The sequence below is a fragment of the Cimex lectularius genome, unplaced genomic scaffold, assembly GCF_000648675.2.
Source record: "Cimex lectularius strain Harlan isolate CLEC.00 unplaced genomic scaffold, Clec_2.1 scaffold24, whole genome shotgun sequence".
NCBI classification, from domain to species: Eukaryota; Metazoa; Arthropoda; class Insecta; order Hemiptera; family Cimicidae; genus Cimex; species Cimex lectularius.
The window spans coordinates 2,730,748-2,749,515 of record NW_019392666.1 but is presented as its reverse complement, the minus strand read 5'-3'; the positions used below and the strand labels follow the sequence as shown (position 1 = coordinate 2,749,515).

General features: G+C 36.8%; 1 protein-coding gene, 1 non-coding gene and 1 pseudogene across 2 annotated transcripts in view; 2 read left to right on the top strand and 1 right to left on the bottom strand.

Annotated features, from left to right (window-relative positions):
• The window catches only part of LOC106674422 (rho GTPase-activating protein 20-like), a 424,732-nt gene that overhangs the window by 111,746 nt on the left and 294,218 nt on the right, over positions 1–18,768 (top strand). The window lies entirely within an intron of this gene.
• Trnar-ucu lies at positions 383–453 on the top strand. Its single transcript has one exon. It is a non-coding gene; the product is annotated as a tRNA-Arg (tRNA).
• LOC106674325 lies at positions 4,578–8,972 on the bottom strand (annotated as a pseudogene).

Here is an 18,768-nt window from a genome sequence, read left to right as displayed (position 1 = left end):
AGTCACCACCTATTCACCGGCCTACAAAACTGATTGTATTAGGTTGTCCTACATAGAAGGTCCGTTCTTGTTATAATTGTAACACTTTAAACAACTCACTAGTTTTTGTGGTCCGGTTGACCAATTCCCCTCTCGTGACACTGACTTTTTCATCTCAAATAAAAACCTTAATTAATTGAAACATATCATTTGGTCAAGCGGACCACGAAAACTAGTAAATTTGATAAGATAACATGAAGTAGTACCTTCACTAAAGCTCTCCGTGACCATTTCATTTGTCGCCGAGAATCAAACAGATTACACGACATTTGGAAAATGCCAAAAGGAGGGAAAATGCAAAAGGTGGGGTTGAGATGGGAATTTAGTGTCAGAGTGGATCGAGGTCACGATAGCTCAAGTGGTAGAGCAGCGGCGTCTAGCCGAAGATCGTGGGTTCGAATCCCGCTCGTGACACTGACTTTTTTATCTCAACTAAAAACCTTAATTAATTAAACTTTAAATAACATATTATGGATTCCCAGAAACATATGTTCCATACAATCGCTAGTTAATGGTTTTTTTTCAAATTTTAAACTTTTTGAATATATTTTTTTATCAGATGAAACTATATCCTTCTGCTACGCAAGACTTTTAACAAAGGGAGTTTAGCTCATGAAAGAACTAGTTTAATCGTGTTGGGCATCCACCCCCGTTTAAGTTTAAGTTCTAGGTCTAAACAATGACAAACCTCTTATGAAACTCATCAAACCATCAGATTACTTAGCACCAGAATACTACTGTATTTATACAATCAGATCAATTGGAAAAGTTAAAAATTTAGAAATGCGGGTATATGTTTTTGAAAACAGTAATAGAACTGTATAACTGACGGTGATTTAAGAATGTATACGATTATTTTTTCTATAGTGGCACACAATCAATCAATTCAACGACGAACTGTCAAATGTCTCCTTAAAATGTTTGTACTAGTAAACGACTATAAGATATACATTTTGAATAAAAGCTGGGAATTTAATAGAGAAATTCGGTTGTGAAAGCACATGTTGAATTTGTCACAAACATAGGTACTTCTTCCTCAGTACACATTGCGACTTTTTGCACTTATCTATTGTCTATTTCTCATTTCTGTCAAAGGGTTATACAATCGACTTTATTATTGTCAAAAGCGAAAAACTAAATGATTAATGAAATGCACTTTTATCAAAAAACGGTCTCCCTAGCTCTGGTGAACAGGAACTATACAACCCTGTTGCAAGGTCAGCTGGAACTTTTCAAAGAAATCCTACCACTTCCTCCTAATCTTACAGACTAGGATTTCTGTAGAAGCATGGGCAAATTTATCCAATTAAAAATTTTGACAAATTAATACGACAAATAAATAATGATAATGAAAGAAGATTTTTGTTCAGCTCGTGGCTCAAATGGTGCCCCATGTAATATAAAAAACTGATATAATAATTATTGATATAATTGAAATATATGCAATTTATAGTCAATTTCAATTACTTGCTGTTCAAACAGCACATGTGTGACATCCTTAGACTAGAATTCATCGATCTGAAATATTCTTCACGCACTGATTGTAATTTCTCCAGCAATCAAGAAGTAGGTTTAAGTTGGTTAAACAGAGATGCATTTCCTTTGAAATTGTTTATTTTAACAAGCCCAGAATCGGTACGGTTAATCATCTCAGTCCACGTTCCATGGGCCATGAACATCCATTGTCGACATATTCATTACAAGGCTCCTCATTGTCTTTCACATCCTATTGTCTGCATACGCGACCGGCTTTCGGTTAACACAACATATCAACACTCCCTGCGCTCGATTCCCGGGCTATCGTTTCCTTCTTAGCGACACGGCCTGAATAAACTTTCAAACATTAAAAAAAAATCTCCACACTCGTTTTATTGTAATAAGTACAGATTCCATTAGAATATTTAAAAATCACTGGCGCGAGATATCAAGATTTTATTACATTTTTTGGGTGCTCATGTCAAGAATGACTTCTTATTTAAAGTGTAATAAACCGAGTTTTAATTAGAAGGAATCTAATCTCCTGCCTTCCATCAGGTCCTTTTTTTCTCCAGATGGGTTCACAACATCTTCAATTAGTTCTAATGCATTAATTATACCTATCTCTACTTCTAAATCCAGTTTTTTCGTAACGTATCAATCGAAAATATATTCGTAAATTAGTTTGATAATACAGCATGTTTTATTTAAATAATTGACTGAATTAACAACTTTTTTCATCTGTCATAATGATGAAAAAAATGAAAAACGGGCTGTATTTTTTCGCCATTAAAAATAGCAATTTTTTTTAAATCCACCATCTCTCGTTAAGTTTCATCTGTTGATAGATTGACAGGCTTCTTTTCAATTTTTATCTCTTTTTAATTCCAAGTTATCGTTAAAAATCTCCTAATAGAGGAAATGCTTTCTACCATAACCAGTTCACAGGAATTAATTGATTTATTGCAACCAATTTGCAACATTTTTGGGCAACGAGGTAGGGGAATGACTGGTTTTTAGACTCTACTCGTAGAGCCCGCAGACGTGGGTTCCATTCCCAACATCGCCCGTGAAATTGACTGAATTCCCCCCCCCCAAAAAAAAAATCATCCATATCATATTTCTGGCTAGTATGCAAGGAAATAAGCCCCCTAAAAATCAATAGTGATGTTCAATGCAGATGTAAAATGATTGCATGAGCAGTTTGGTTACAGCATTGCTTCATTCAAGATAATTAAAAATTCAAATAATTAAGGTTTTAAGTTGAGATAAAAAAGTCAGTGTCACGAGCGGGCTTCGAACCCACGACCTTCGGTTTGATATGCCACTACTCTACCACTTAAGCTATCGTGACCTCAGTGATAGAGGTCGGGTTCGAATCCCGCTCGTGACACTGACTTTTTTTCTCAACTTAAAACCTTAATTAATTGAATCATATTAATTGGTCAAGCGGACCACGAAAAATAGTGAATTTAATAATTAAAAATGGTTATTTCGATTTTAAAGAAAACGCTTTGATTAACAACTTCAATAAAATTCCTAAGCTTTTTATTGAAGCCCCTGGAAGCAAACAGCCCGTTTCAGCTTGTATCCAAGACCGATCCTTAGCTTTTGAAAACCATCTGATCACAGGTGGTTAGATTTGTTTGAAAATATCACTAAAAAAAACTAATAAAGTTATAAGTGAAAACTAATATTTTGGCCTTTGAACTAAATTTGATGAAGCATTTGACGAATTAATTTGCCTCTGTGAAAATCATACGGATGTTTGATAAGAGCAGTTGATCACTGAGAACAGGCAGTATTTATTTACTCTTACTTTGCACCAGGTCTTGACTTATTCGATTAACAGAATATTTAGAAGTTGTGCTTATCATGTGCTATGATGTTAATAGGCTGCTGGCCCTGATTGTTCATCATATTAACAACACAGTTGATGTGACGTTTAGCCTAAGTAGAAAGATGAGGTCTATCCCAGTATTGAAAATAGAACATCGTTGTGTTAGGAAATTGGGCAAGTTTGATCCAATAACGTACTTAATACTCTGTCCAAAACCTTAAGTTAAAGAATGTAATGTGTTTCCAAGAAGTAAGGAGTACAAAGTACACAATTTGTTAATTACAGCCTGTTTTTGTGAAATTTCTTTGTATGGAGATGGACTGTAGGTTGGTCGTTTCTGCCTATCGTTGCTGTTATCGTCTGTCCGTCGGCTTTCATCAGGGCTTTAGTGATGGCCTTATTTACTAAAAATTATCATAAGCCACCACTGGACTGGTTGGAAAGCAGAATCCCTCGGAGTGAGGAAAACAGCGAAAATACGCTGACCCAAATCAGTCGGAATGACCAACTTAATTGTTTTTATTGCTTTTAGGTAGGACCATTACTTTCTGGTAGCTTGTTCAATGATTTCATGCATAAAAATTGGATGTTAATTAAAATTTGTCAAATTGAACCAGCATGAATAACCTGGATTTCGGTATGGTCAGGATGAAAAACAGATTCAATCGTTATCCGCCAAGATTTAAACCTATTTGAAGTTCATCATCCTCACGGAGATCCAGATTATTCATGAATAAAAAAGTCTAAGAATCTAAAACTTTAAACAAAAATTGAACCATTGCAAGTCCATTAATGATTGAACAGCATTTGAAACCATGAAAAGAATTCATTTACATTTTAGTGGTCAATTGAACAAGTTACTTTATTCAATTAATTATTCTTTTTTATGTAAGGTTTTTGATTGAGATAAAAAAGTCAGTGTCACGAGCGGGATGGCTGAAAATAGAAAATGGCAAAAAGAGGGAAAATTCGAACTGTTGTAGGTTTCGATGGAGAGTTGGTGAGCGAGAGGAGTGAAATCACGATAGCTCAAGTGGTAGAGCAGCGGCGTATTTAGCCGAAGATCGTGGGTTCGCATCCCGCTCGTGACACTGACTTTTTTTCTCAACCAAAAACCGTACATAAAAAAGCATAAAAGGAATGTTCAGTGCATAGATGCAATTATCCATAATAGTAATATAAATTGTGAGATGTCTTCTTGAAATATAGGACGGAAAGCAAATTAAGCGCTCTTCTCAGTCTTCTTGGGAAGGAAGATTACCTGGATGTTGGGAAGTACACCATCTTGGGCGATGGTGACTCCAGAGAGAAGTTTGTTCAACTCGTCATTCCTGATCGCCAGTTGAAGGTAACGAAGGATGATCCTGGTCTTCTTGTTGTCACGGGTTGCGTTGCCTGCCAACTCGAGAACTTCAGCGGCTAGTTATTATATGACGGCAGCAAGGTAAACGGGGGCACCGGCACCGACCCGCTAGGCGTAGTTGCCTTTCTTCAATAGACGGTGAATCCTTCCAACCGGGTACTGAAGCCCGGCACGGGACGACCTGGTCTTTACCTTTCCCTTGGTTTTTACTCCTTTGCCACGTCCAGACTTTATGGTGTTTTTAGCAAGACTGTTTTAACTAAGAAAGCTAAGGTGAATTTTGGTTGATCTCGTTTGTTTGATGCATTGATGGTTCATTTCATTGTTTCGGTCTGGCAGATGAGTATCAGCTTCCCGTCACCTTCAATTATTTGTCTCTGCGTTATTATATCAGTCGTGTGCTTGTTATATGTGCACCACTGAAGCGGCTGAAAAACATCTGATAGATGACAGCAAAGATAGACCAAAATGGTCGTGTACGACCAAACTACAGATTAATAATACACACGTCAACATCAATTTCGCGACCAATGTTCTTCAAATTGTTATTATTTTAGTTTTGAACTATTGTCATATTTGATGCTGTTGTTAAAAAGTGGTCTCTTCCCTATTAATAATTAGGCAGTTATGTACAAGAATCAATGACCGGATTGATAGCCCAATTCAGCTCCATTGTTTGGTAATAAATAGCTTGCTTATTCCCGCCTCGTCGTCGGTTCTTTTCTACCCTAATTGCACACGTCGAAGTGTTTTATAAAATGGACAACAACGCGCTTTATGCTAATCGTGAGGGAAACGTCGTCGGATTCGGCCGAGTCACGCCCCTTGGATTGACGTGCTGATGTGATTGAGATCAACACTCTTTCCACTTGTTGTTTTTTACCTTCTTGGAGTGCTCTCCACTTCTGTTACGAGACCGAAATCGATTGGATTCGGCTTGGGATTATTTAATGATCGCGTTACACATCAGTTGTACGCACACGAAGCCACTGTTTAACGACCGACCGTCTCGGCCCTCGGCTCCTTTCTGTTCGATTTCGAGAGCGTCATTAACTTCCATAAAAAGCAAACTCATTATCTCGTTACAGAATCCTTTGATACTCATCTTTATATCACAACAAATGTATGTTGATTTATGTCAGCGTGCCTTTTTTTTTTTTTTCTAGTTGTTAACTCTTAAGCATTTTTGCTGCCATTCCAAGGCAAAATAAACGTTCGTCATTCTCAGTTATTTATTGGTAGTCATTTTATAAAAAATTATTAACCATCAATCATGCTGATTCATTAAATTGTTATCTTCAAGGACACGTCTGTGCAAAATCCCCAACACTAAGATGACAAAACGCCGCTATGCGTTCTGCCCAGCCAACACAGCGAGGATTGGCCGATCATGATGAATAGCAACGACCAAATTACAGGCTTTTCACTGCGTACACTACACAGAGAAATTTCACAAAACATGCGGCAGGTGTCCATAAATCCCTAAATATAATAAAACAATAAAATTATTGTCTTAATTCTCTATTGGAGTAACCGATAAATAAAAAAGAAATATAAGTTTGTTGAACGTTCGGATGATCCTAATTTGGAAGGAGGTCAATGTTCAGTAATATATGACAATTAATTAAGGTTTTTAGTTGAGATGAAAAAAAGTTAATGGCACGAGAGGGATTCGAACCCACGACCTTCGTCTAGATAGGCCGCTGCTCTACCACCAGAGCTATCGTGACCTCGATCCACTCGGACATCAACTCCCCATCTCAACCCCACCTTATGAGTTTTCCCTTCTTTTGCCATTTTTCAATCCAACCGATCCACGACATTTGGTCAAGCGGACCACGAAAGTAGTAAATTAGTTCAGTAATATTGTCAAAATAACATGGCTTAGACTCAGGTGATGATGGATACCAGGACGGGAGGTTTTTGTTTCACAAGCGCTGCAGCCTTCTGGCTTACTGAACTTTCCTAGTTCCTTAGTTCGGTGCAATCGACTTGTCATTCTCGTATGAAGTCCTAGGTCGTTGACTGTCGTTACTGAAATTCATGTTTTTTCTTTGAATTCTAAGTCTCCATTGCATGATTGCTTCGCATTTGAAGATAATATTGTTGGCTGTTTCTTCCTCCTCATTGCATACTCTACAAATGGGATCGTTAGTGAATATGCCCATGTTGTGTCTAGATGTTTTCACACAAGCCAGGGACAGGTTAAAAGTCCTATCACTTCTCTGTACTTACCCCTCTCTAACTGTAACAGTGAGTGGGCTAATCTGGTGTAGAGGGTAAAGTAGTGTGAGGTGTTATTGAAGGTTTCGAGTGGAAAAGACAGGATCGGAATTGTGTAGATGTTTTCACAGATGCAAGTGACCGGTTGATAGTCCTATCACTCCTCTGAGTTAGCCCTCCCTCCGTAGCTATGAATTTAGTAGTCTTAGTGAGGATTGTTTTAGCATAAATTTCTTGTGACTACCGCCCCTAGAGTTTATCCTTCTTTTGTATTTATTGGATCTATTCTGCCATGGAAGATCCTGTGAGTGTTTATTTTACCCCAAGAATAGGTTCAAGGCCTATACTCTTGCAGTTCTTCCTCTGACTAATGTGTCTTAGATACCCAAGATCTCATGAACACTCTAGATCAATGTCTGGTCTTGTAGAAATTCAGTTCTTACTGGCAAGCTCTCGACCTGTTAAGGTCATCATCCGGACAAAACATTCTTAAATGTGTGTACGGCTTGTTTTGCCCTGATGATGCTCTTAAAATAGGTCGAAAGCTTGGCAGTAACAATAGAATTTGCTTTTATCTTAAAGACCTACCTTGATCCAGTGTTTGTGAGTGAAAAAGAAAAGAAATTTTAACATTGAACCTAAGATATTATCAAGTTATTGTTTTGTTCCAAGTTTTGGAATTTTGGATGCATTAGCTGAGTAGTTTTGTTGTGAATTTTTAGATGCTAATGTTTTAATAGCTGTTTGGATATCCGATCTTATGAGGAATTTGTTGCCAGTGTAACCTCTTTTAAGATTGTCTAAGGCGCAGGCATTGACGGCATGTATTTCAGCTTGAAATACCGAGGTGTACTTCCCAAATGAATATGAGTGCTTATGTTTTGGGCTTGTTTGAGCCAACTTTTACCATATCATTGTATATGATGTTATACTGCATTCTTGTCATTTGTAGTTTGTTGAAGCTTATAGGATACTGTAAAAAGTGTTTTCGAGATGATGTAGTTAGTCTCCATATCTATGAATGGGTGTCTGATTTTATTTATTATGCTGTTTGATCAACCTAAATGAGGTTTGCGTTTTTCCTTGCTCCTCATTGAATAAATGTGGCCAGTGGAGGTAGCAGAGTTTCTAGTGCAGTTGAAAGGTTGCTTACATTGCCCCAGTGATAGGTTTGCCCATCTTTGTATGAACTTATTACTGCTTATTATTATTTCTAATTTAACAATATTCTTTATAACTAAATTTGATTTACATATGAATTTATTATCTTATAAATAATCAAGAGTTTAAGTTCCAAAATATTTGAGTTCACTTCTTGGCGAAGAATTTAATTATCAAATCCGTAGATGCGACAGGCGGGCAACAACAATAATAAGAAGAGCAATCTCGATCACAACGTATCAGCACGAGATTGTTACCTGATGTCTAGTTGACGTCAGCGGATAGGATATATAGCCTCTCTTATGATTCATGCGGCGGTTAGATAAAGTGCCCTCACGATGGTGGATTTTGTCTAAGGGAGACGACATGACGGGTTTGGTAATTTTCTGGTTATCCAAACTGAACACCGGACTGACACTTCATAAAACAAGAGGTTTTCGTTCACGCATGTGCACAAAGAACGCGGTCTTGACACTATTAAAGTTGTTCAGATGTTCAGAGACTGTTACAAGCATCTGATCATAGACCAGAGGCCTATAAAAACAAAAGAACTCAAACCTATGGTAAATAATTACTCTAATATTGTTGGCCACAACATACCGCCCACCTAATTTAATCATTAAATTTTAGAGTCATCATCATTGTCTCCTTCTGGTAACAAAGGCGACCATTTAACCACTGGACGAATAAGTTCACCTTCTGCGACTCGGACCTTGACCACGCGGACTTGACCATCCTTTCCTGGCATACATTGTTGTATAGAACAAGTCCTTTATATAGTCTCTGCAATGATGCCGGTGTCCTTCCTCCGGAAATTTTCAGGGAGGAGGCAATTCTTAGGTTGCTAGACTTTGGTCTAAGCCTTTCCATCTTCTATTTCCCTCAGATTTCCGTAACCCTCACCAAGATATTATGTACTCGTTCCTAAGAACTAGGACGAGACCTTTCGGTACTGAAATGTTGAGATTAGGAGGGAATACCTTGCCGGCGGTTCAGGGTTTTAAATTGTTAGATATCCCACCGTGGACATTACCTACTGCCACAATTATCCAAGATCTGGCCTTATTGAACAAAAGAGAAACAGCTTCTCTGATGATCAAGGCAGAATTCTTGCGAATTTTAAATAACTATCCCAATTATAAAGTTTTTTATACCGATGGGTCTAAAAATGAAATTGGGTAGGGTTTGGGATATTTGCTGATGAGTATAACCTCAGCTGGTCTCTATCGAATGAGGCTAGCGTATACACAGCTGAACTTCATGCAATCAGAAGATCATTGGGCATTATAAAGGAATCGCCAGGAATTTGTAATGCCATTATTTGCTCTGATTCGAAAATTGGTCTCGAAGCAACCAAAAATAATTTCTCGGTTGACCCTTACATCTTAGAAATTCACAAATATCTCTATGAAATCAGAACACTCAACAAACACGTGGTATTTGCTTGAGTTCCTAGTCATGTAGGCATTTCTGGAAATGAAAAAGCTGATCAACAGGCAAGGAACAACGCAAACCATCCATAAAGAACAAATCAATTTCCTCTCCGATTATTATTATTATTACTAGTCTCCAAGATTTGTGGAGTTCTTATATAACTTCTACAAATATAATAAATATAAGCGTATTCTATTATAATATAGTAATAAAAAAATTTTTTTCTATTTGCAGCAAGGATATTTGAGTCATTTTTAGGTCATTTGATAGTTTTGATTCTCAAATATTTTCACCGTATGAAAGCAGGGAAAAAGTAAAGAGGCAAATTATTTATAAACAGACTGCTAACCTCAAACGCAAAAAAAAATTGTGAAATTAGTGAACCAGCTCAGCTCACTTCTGAAACTTTCTGAAACTGTTCCCCAAAGCAAAAGTTAGATCTAGTTTTATAATTTGTGATATTAAAAAGATAAAAGTGGCGTTTTAAAGTCGGTTAATAAGGACGGCAAGCATGTCAATGGGGGAGAGCAGTTAGGCCAAATTGGAACCACTAATAAAAAAACTAGTTAGCCGAGAATCAGTGGTACACGGAGGTCAATTAGACCCGGAGGCGGTGGCCTTTTCCAAGTGAAATTTCCAGCCTCGTTAAAAGTTCGGAAGGGTTCACTTTTTTAAATCTAGGACTTTTTCTAGACTAGGTCCGCTTTCTGCAAAGTGGTTTTATCAATACGAGCTGTTAAATTTTTACAAGTGAAACCTTTCCTCTGGAACAATAAGTGCTTTGTTTTATTTCTAGACGAGGTGAAACCGATTTGTGCGTCTAGTCACACTTAAATACGGACATTTTTTCCTTAGCTCAGGAGAAGGCAATGATCCCCGGGCTTATCGGTTTACAGATTAGAGAAGGAAAAGTATCTTTTAGAATAAATCTAGTAGCTGTCTCAAATTTTTACATATTGCAAATGCAACAGAAACTGATATTTTTTTGACAAAGCCCTAATAGACGGACTAATAGATGATAAGGATGAAAATTGTACGAAAAATACTGAGTTAGAAACATATGTTCTGTCGACGCTTCATAATTCGAAACCGAACGGACCGCAATAATAATTATAATTATCAAAATGATCTAATTATCAAGAAGGAAGAAAATCAAATATTTAGAGTTGGTATACATTTTGAACATATTTTTACTAAATTGTACATATATAAAACTTCGTAACAACAATGAAAAAGTGGAAATATATCAACTACAAATAGTAAATAGGACAGTAATAGGCATAACATAAAAAAAACAATAGCATATGGTAGATTGTGAATAAAATTTTCATTATTCAGAAATCATGAGATGCTGTCTGGTGTGATGTTTTAAAATTGTGATAGTTTTAAAATTATGTAATCTTTCAATATTGTAATATTTGGCCGACCCATAAGCTTGTGGCACCCGTACATCCAAATAAATTTGAGTAGGTATGTGTATCGCAAGTTTTGATTTTTATGGTAATTTTGATTGTCAGTTGAGTAGGTAATAAAGCATTATAAATCGTTTGATGAATGTCTGTTTTTTTATCGTGTGTGTGGAGTTCAAGTTAGTCTTCTATCATATATAATCCTAAATACTTAATGATTATTCAGAAATCGTGAGATGCGGTTTGGTGTGATGTAGGATTCAGAAAAAACATTTTCTTTATCGTGCCAACGTTTCGACCTTTATTGAGGTCATCTTCAGGGCTCAAAGTGTGGATTGGCAAGTCTCAACACGACACGCAAGAATGGCACAATTACACAGAAGACAAACACTTTGAGCCCTGAAGATGATCTCAATAAAGATCGAAACGTTGGCACGATAAAGAAAATGTTTTTCTGAAACCTACATCACACCAGACCGCATCTCACGATTTCTGAATAATTATCGATTAACGGTCACTAATCATCACACATAAAATTTGTATATTTCTTGAATTTTGAAGTGTAATTGATTTTAAGTCCACCACAGGATTTTTTCAGGACAGTTTCAAACGTAAGACTTAGACCTTAAAGAAGATTTGAACTCTACAAAAGGATTACAGTTCAGATTTGGAAGATTGTGTGAAAAATGACCTTGGATATTTTAAAAGTAATGAATGCAAATAAGTAACTTACCTGTTAGATTTGAATGTGTCAGTGGAAGTATCAAATTTTTACTACTCGAAGTTTCACTATTTTGGTAGCATTGAGTGAGTTTTGTGGGCTCTTTGGTTCAATTGTTGGTCGAAAGGTTCAGGAGGCGAATTGTATAGTAGAGGTATTCACGTCTTTGTGTTAACCCTGCTAACACTGTTAGGTTCTGTTAGATCGAGAAAAAGGATGACGGAGACTTGTAAGAATCGGTTAGTTAACATTGCTCGATCTAACAGACCAGGGCTAATGTTAGATGTTAGGTCGAAAATGTAATCACATTGCTATTCGATAGGGCGTGGAGAACCGACTTGGCAGCTATTAATTTAACAGCTGGTTTTTGTTTACATGTATTTTTATTCTTAAATACGCATTAATTAATCAGACGTTAGGATACAAATTAGGTATGTCGGCACGAACTGAATCGTGTCATTTGTTAGTACTTTTCGGGTGCACAGATAGCATTTTGAATGAAAGAGTTGATTAATTTTCTTTTTTATTAACTTCTGGTATCATACAATTTAACCCAAAAGAAACAACAACAAGCCTTCAAGGGATGTTATAGCTTTATTTTCGGTTCTACCAATCGCCACGCGCAGCATTGCGGAAAAATTAACGTTTAACAGCCCAAAAAAAGAAGAGGGCGTTCACGATCTTACTGGACATTCCTCTATTCGAGTTAACACGAGTTAACATCTTACAAACATCGTGAATACCCCTAGTATCTTGACTATTTAACATTTTCGTATCTGTTAATCTCCAGTATGATCTTTTTAAGACAGATTATGATACCAAATGAACAAAATATCTAGATGAAGGGTTGCATAATGTTCGGCTAACTATCTTCGTATGTATTGCTCTAAGCTGCCGCACAGATCAAATGAATAATATGAATCTTATATGAGAAAGATCTAGAAGCGTTTTGTGTACTGCGAAAATCGGAAATTCTTCTTCTAAACCTTTACTGGCTTAACGATCATGTCATGGCTGTTATTTATGTATAATCCTAGGTTCGGGACTGATCAATTACACGCTATTCGAACGTTTCTAAATATATGCTGGTCAGTGTAATTCTGCCTGTGTCTGCCTTCGTAGGTAAAAGGGATTACTGATGATTTTTAAAGGTACATTTTGATTCTCCACGACAGCGACCTATATTACCAAGAACTTCTTGCAATTTGACGTATACTTCATCGAATGAATTATTTGGTCGTGGCAAAACGTATACACAGATGCATAGAACAGGGACAAACATATATCCTAAAATAAAGCCGTGTGACTCTCAAAAGTAGGATTAGATTCTGAAACTACTTAATTTTAACTTCGTGAGCGCATTATGGATAGATATCACAGCGATTATGCTTAACTTTATACAGAGGACCATTGTCTAGTGTTAGGGCTTCTCCATGTCAATAAAATCTAATTCTAATAAACTAAAACTAAAAAGAAGGAAGGCAAAGCTTCTTTATTTTATAGGAAGTCAGTATTTGATCTATCATTATGAGACTATCAGACAAAAACAATTTTATCATTAAAAATATGGAAATATCCTTGTATGAAACAATTGTAATATAAATTTATAGACAGTACGTATTACGTAGATTACGATAATAATCCAGGTCAATCGTTCATCTGCGTACTGTCTATCGTTTTTGTCCGTATGTTCAAAAGCAAAAAAAAAATAGGATAAAACTTTCAATAAAGCAAATTTCCAATAGAATATCGTCCTACAATTTATCCGTTTGTAAAAGTACGAGATTTAGCTTGTATTGAGTACTTCTGCCAGGTTGTGGTGAGGTGTATAATCAGGAGCGTGTGAGAGTCCGTCCTGGAAATTCAGCGTCACGTAAAGGCGGATGGGAATGGTCGAGAAGTGTAATTATTGAAAGTATAGAATTCGTGCCATCGGTAATTAAAAAGAGCGGAGTGGCCAGGCTCCTGGACCGGAGAAGAAACGCCAGGGCTGTCATTTGGTCTTCGAGCGAGAAGGCACGCGAAAACATGTATGCCTGGCCCTTACTCGATTTTGCCGGCTTCCTACCCAGGACATTCTCTTGTTTCCAGGAGGGGCACGCATCGCCCCAAAACAAGTGTTTATGTTTTGTCTTCATTAGCTAACTGAAGCATCTGGGGTCTAGAAATTATAGCAATCCTTGCCTCCACGCCATGGATAATTTTTCGCACGGGAATGTCCCCGTTTAAAAAAATCGTAGATACGCCCTTCACAACATATGAGAACTAAAACATATTGCAAAATTCTGACTTATTCCTGATACTATTTGGAGCAACATGAGTGGGTGTATATAATAACATATCTTTAATCAATTTGATTGGTAGCTTAGTTTCTGCATTTCGCCATCTTCAGTCTGTGCGTTGTTCAGTTAGTCCTTGTGTATCCTTAAGATGAAGGATTACTCACTCAAACTTACAGGAAGATCCTGGTGGAAGTCAGCGACGCTAATGATCCGACCCTGGCATTCCAGTTCCTGGGCATTCCGGGCCTAGTAGCAACAATAAAGTTGACCTGTCGGTCAAAGAGAGAGCCAACATGGACTCTATAGATCCTGAACCCTACGGTGGCCTAGCATCTTACCATAAAAGAGGATACATCTCAGAATGTATCCTTAATGAGGCCAAAACCTGGTGGAACAATACCACAGGCATGAGGCACGCGAAGAGATTCTTAGAAGAGCCATCCGTAAAACCCACAAAGGAATTACTAGTAGGCAACCGCAATCGAACCACGATTCTGGTTGGACCCCTGATAGGGCATTTCTTCCCTGTCTTCCTTCGTCCTAGGACTCAGGGTTTATTTTACATCCGTACCAATTGCTAGGCTTACCGGATGCCCAGGTTTTCAGATGCTACCCCGGGTGTTTGGTGGCTTCCAATGTTCCCACCTTCAGCCACCCTGCTGAGAGGTAGATGAGGGTAGTTATACCTCCTGCTCCGGTTGGCCGGCGCCTTCCAGCTGAGACGCAAGTTTATCTTCAAACCACGACCACCACGAGTCCAACCTCAATTAGGGGCTAATTGGAATTGCCCCCTTCCATGGTGCAGTATTTATTTTTAAGGTGGGACTAATCGCCCACCCGGGATTACTCCCCCATTGTTCTCACCCGTTACTCGAGGGGTGAAGGTACAGTAACACAGGAAACCTCTGCCGAAGCAGAGGGGGGAAAAGGTAGGAATAAAGGAAAGGAAGGGAAGGTATGGGACTTTTGCATCCATCTTCTGTTACCCCTAGACGACTCATCGAAATTCTCATTCATTTTATGCAACATACTGCTACCGTATTTCATGGCGGATTAATCGATGATTGTACATCTATCATTATGGCATTTTGATAAGTTCGGCAGGTTTGATAAGTGACCAAGTTCGGTTCGCCTCACATACCCCGGCCAGCGGTGTGAGTTCCATCCCCACCGTAGTTCCAAGAATTAGGGATCCTCAATTTTTTTGAGTACTACTTACATTTTGATGTTAGTTTTCGATAATTGTGGCGTTCGGTATTTGCCAGTGCGTTATTTAGTCAGATATGTCATATGTCAGTTTATACCACTGAAGGTATTGAAAAGTCGAATCACATAATAAAGTTCGCAGATCGGGATAATCAAAACTCAACACAGATGACACAGTTCTATGAAATAATAAGTTAACATACTTGTTTAATAACACGTGGAATTTAGTTTAAGCATAATACGAAAAAAGGGTTTTAGCCTCATCTCCGACGCCCAAAGGGTAGTTGGACGTTAAGCCCTTCTGTATGATAAGTACTTTCATTCAAGATATACACATAACTTTTATCTTTTGAAGGCATATTTCAGTCTTCTTACAAATATTTTTTACTGGTTTGTTTTTTTATTAATTTATTATTATTCTTTTTATTTTTTATTATTTATTAGATACTCGTGATCATTCGGCTCAGGATTTTTGCACACGTACAACAGCAGTTTTAAAAAACAAATTTTATTTGCCATAATTAGTTAATTATGAAACATTTTTGATAATTCATAACACATCGTCTAACAAATAAAATTTGGCTTTCAAATTCAATTCAATTTCACGTAAATAATTCATTTTCAAATAGGCCTTAATTAATACTTTTTAATTTAAAAAATGATTTAAGCTATTTAAGGAAATATGTTTTTACTAAAGTGGTTCTTGTCGTCACAGGCGTGTATTTATTAGAGTGATTTGTATTCCATGTGGGACAGACATTTCTATAAAAGCCTCTGATTTTTTTTAACTCCAGAAACTTTTATCTACCCGTTTAAACAAGAAACTTTTTCGTTCGAAAGATCACGAAGTGTGATCAAAGGGGCGGACGGTATAAAAATATAATATACACTATTCCGACTGCTCGAGGAGAAAGTAGAAAACAAATTTATCCCTCGAAAAGCTCGAGCTTGGCACAATCGGCGGTCCGATCTGAAAAAAAAGTTCCATCTCTTACAATTACGACGCGCTTTGAGTCGGCAATAAAAAAAAAAACTTACTAAAGAGCCGGATTATTGTGTGAAAGGTGAAAATTCAAAGCTTTCAATATTTAATTACAAGTTGCGTAAACTGTCTGGAGAAGTGGTTTCTTTTTTGTTTCTGCCTTAGACCATCTGCTGATACATCTACCAAGTGGAATGCTGTTCAGATGGAATCCCAGATATTGATTTCCCTTCTGCTGTTTGATGTGTTCATTAGAAAGTGGATAAAAGACCTGGTTTCATATGAAAAGACGATATTTAAGAATTTAAGAAAAAATATTTTTAAAAAAAATCAATATCCACGAGTAAAATAAAATACTAAAAGGCAGTCTTCACATCGTGGAGTGAGTTCTCCGTACATGTTTTCAATCGTTAAACAACATTTTAATTTAGATATGTTTTCCTTCCATTGTATTTAGTATCTATTGCCTAAATTACTTTTTTTCAATTAATTAGTCTTTTTATGTAAGTACTTATGTTCTCCGCGACATTTGAAAAGCGGCAAAAAGGAAGGGAAATTCGAGATGTAGTTGAGATGAGAGTTGGTGTCCGAGTGGATCGAAGTCACTATAGCTCAAGTGGTTAGAGCTGCGGCGTATTGGGCCGAGGTCGTGGGTTCGAATCCTGACTGACTTTTTCATTTCGACCAAAACCTTACATAAAAGGATTAATTAGATATTTATGTTTAAACAAAATTCAGTGCAAAAGAAATATAAAAAACAACATTTCTATGATAATCGATGTATTATAAATGATTAATTTAAAAAGCCTTTTTCAATTTTTCAAAATCATACCTTAAGCTAAAAAGATATCAATAAAAAAATTACTAAAGGTGACCGAAAACTAAACTTCTAGTAACTTTTTCTAAAAATACACTTTCATTAATGTAATATTATTTGGTTATTTATGATTATTTTTTGCTGTTTGGTGTTTAATAATTGGAAAATTACTTATTCATATGCACTTGGGATTACAATATCAACTTAAAATTTGGAAGACCCGTCCAGACTCTTACATGAGCTAGTAAGGCTCTTAATAAGACAGCGCTCTGAAATGGAAATGGGTGGAAAACTGATGGGAAAACTAAACCAAAGAGTGACTGATCAGTGAATACTTGACGAACATCGAGGAGAAGTCACAAAGGATGTGGGTGTCTCCAGATTTCTGAGCCACGAAAATTTTGACAGGTCATGGCAACTTATTTACATACCTCTACGAATTCAAAATGTCCCTCAGCCCTTTATGTGCTGAATGCGATACGGATTATGACGTGCGCCATAAAATTTCCCCTTCAATATTTTCGAGGAAGCACGCAACGAAAGGCCCATTAGAATAAATAAAACTCAAAGGAAATAAATCCCCTACCATTGTCCAGACTCACCTTCATAAGGCATAATAAGACAAAGCCCGAGGAAAACCATAAGCTAAAAAATTTCCTCCTTTTCTGTTTCACACCAACAATTTTTATTTTGGCGTGGTCCGCCGGTATAGGGTCACGGTATGGTACGGTGAGCTGGTGGATGGGAAAAAAACCCGTATCCAGACTATCTGTTCTTAACAACTTTATTTTGGGGTACTACAAGCAGTAACCTACACAATATCTAAACCTGAGTCCTTCGCATCACCACCAAATTTTACGTCCAATAAAACATTCCGTAAAGACAATAAATAACACCCTTCTGTAAAAGAACTGGTCCAATCTCGATTCAGGTAATAGGGACCATCGAATTTGGGTAAACCTTTGGACAAATTGCTTGATGGTGCTGTCATATCTGTCATGACGTATTCATTTATGTAAAGGTGATGTTGCCCAGCGATGCATTTCACTTTGCAGAAATTAACGGGGAGTCGCCCTTATTTTTATCCCATGTACATATTATTAACTTTTAAATATTCTAATAGCATTTCGGGTATAATTTTAATGTTAACTAGTCTGTGAACACACACACAAAAACAGTACCTGAACAAAGTTTTATGTACAATAGTAATGTTAGCATAAGTAGTTGGACCGGCCGTTTTTTTTCTGGATGCCTCATCTCTTGTCGCTCAACATGTGCAATCATAACCTATATGGTGTATGTAAATTCATCTTTCTTGGGGATGCCCTGAGGATGGCGATATAAGTCGCCGAAAGCTAGGTTGAACCCGGAAGCTGTTATTTTTCTTTTTATTTAATCTATCATTTGACCTCCCGAAGATCCAACTCGTACCAGAAATTTTTCTGTTCATCCCCATACTATTGTTTTCTCACTACTTCATCATAGAAATTCTCTTTATTTTCCCTGAAGGATGTCTACTGAGATCAATATAATCTTAAAAGGAGCATAAAATTATCAAAATTATATGAAATATAAAATATATGTTTAATTACAATATGTAACATTCTTTTAGAATAGCCACTCAACATTAGTATGGTATTGAACCAATTTTTTATATTAATAATAGGCGATTACTATTGCTTTCAATTTAATTTTTCAAAATCATAAACCATATCTTTAAATTCAGATTTTTTTCTTTTTGAAAATGCAATTAACCTTAGCTTTCATAACATATCTTACTAGAATCAACAGGTGTCACGTTTTTCATGGCAACTA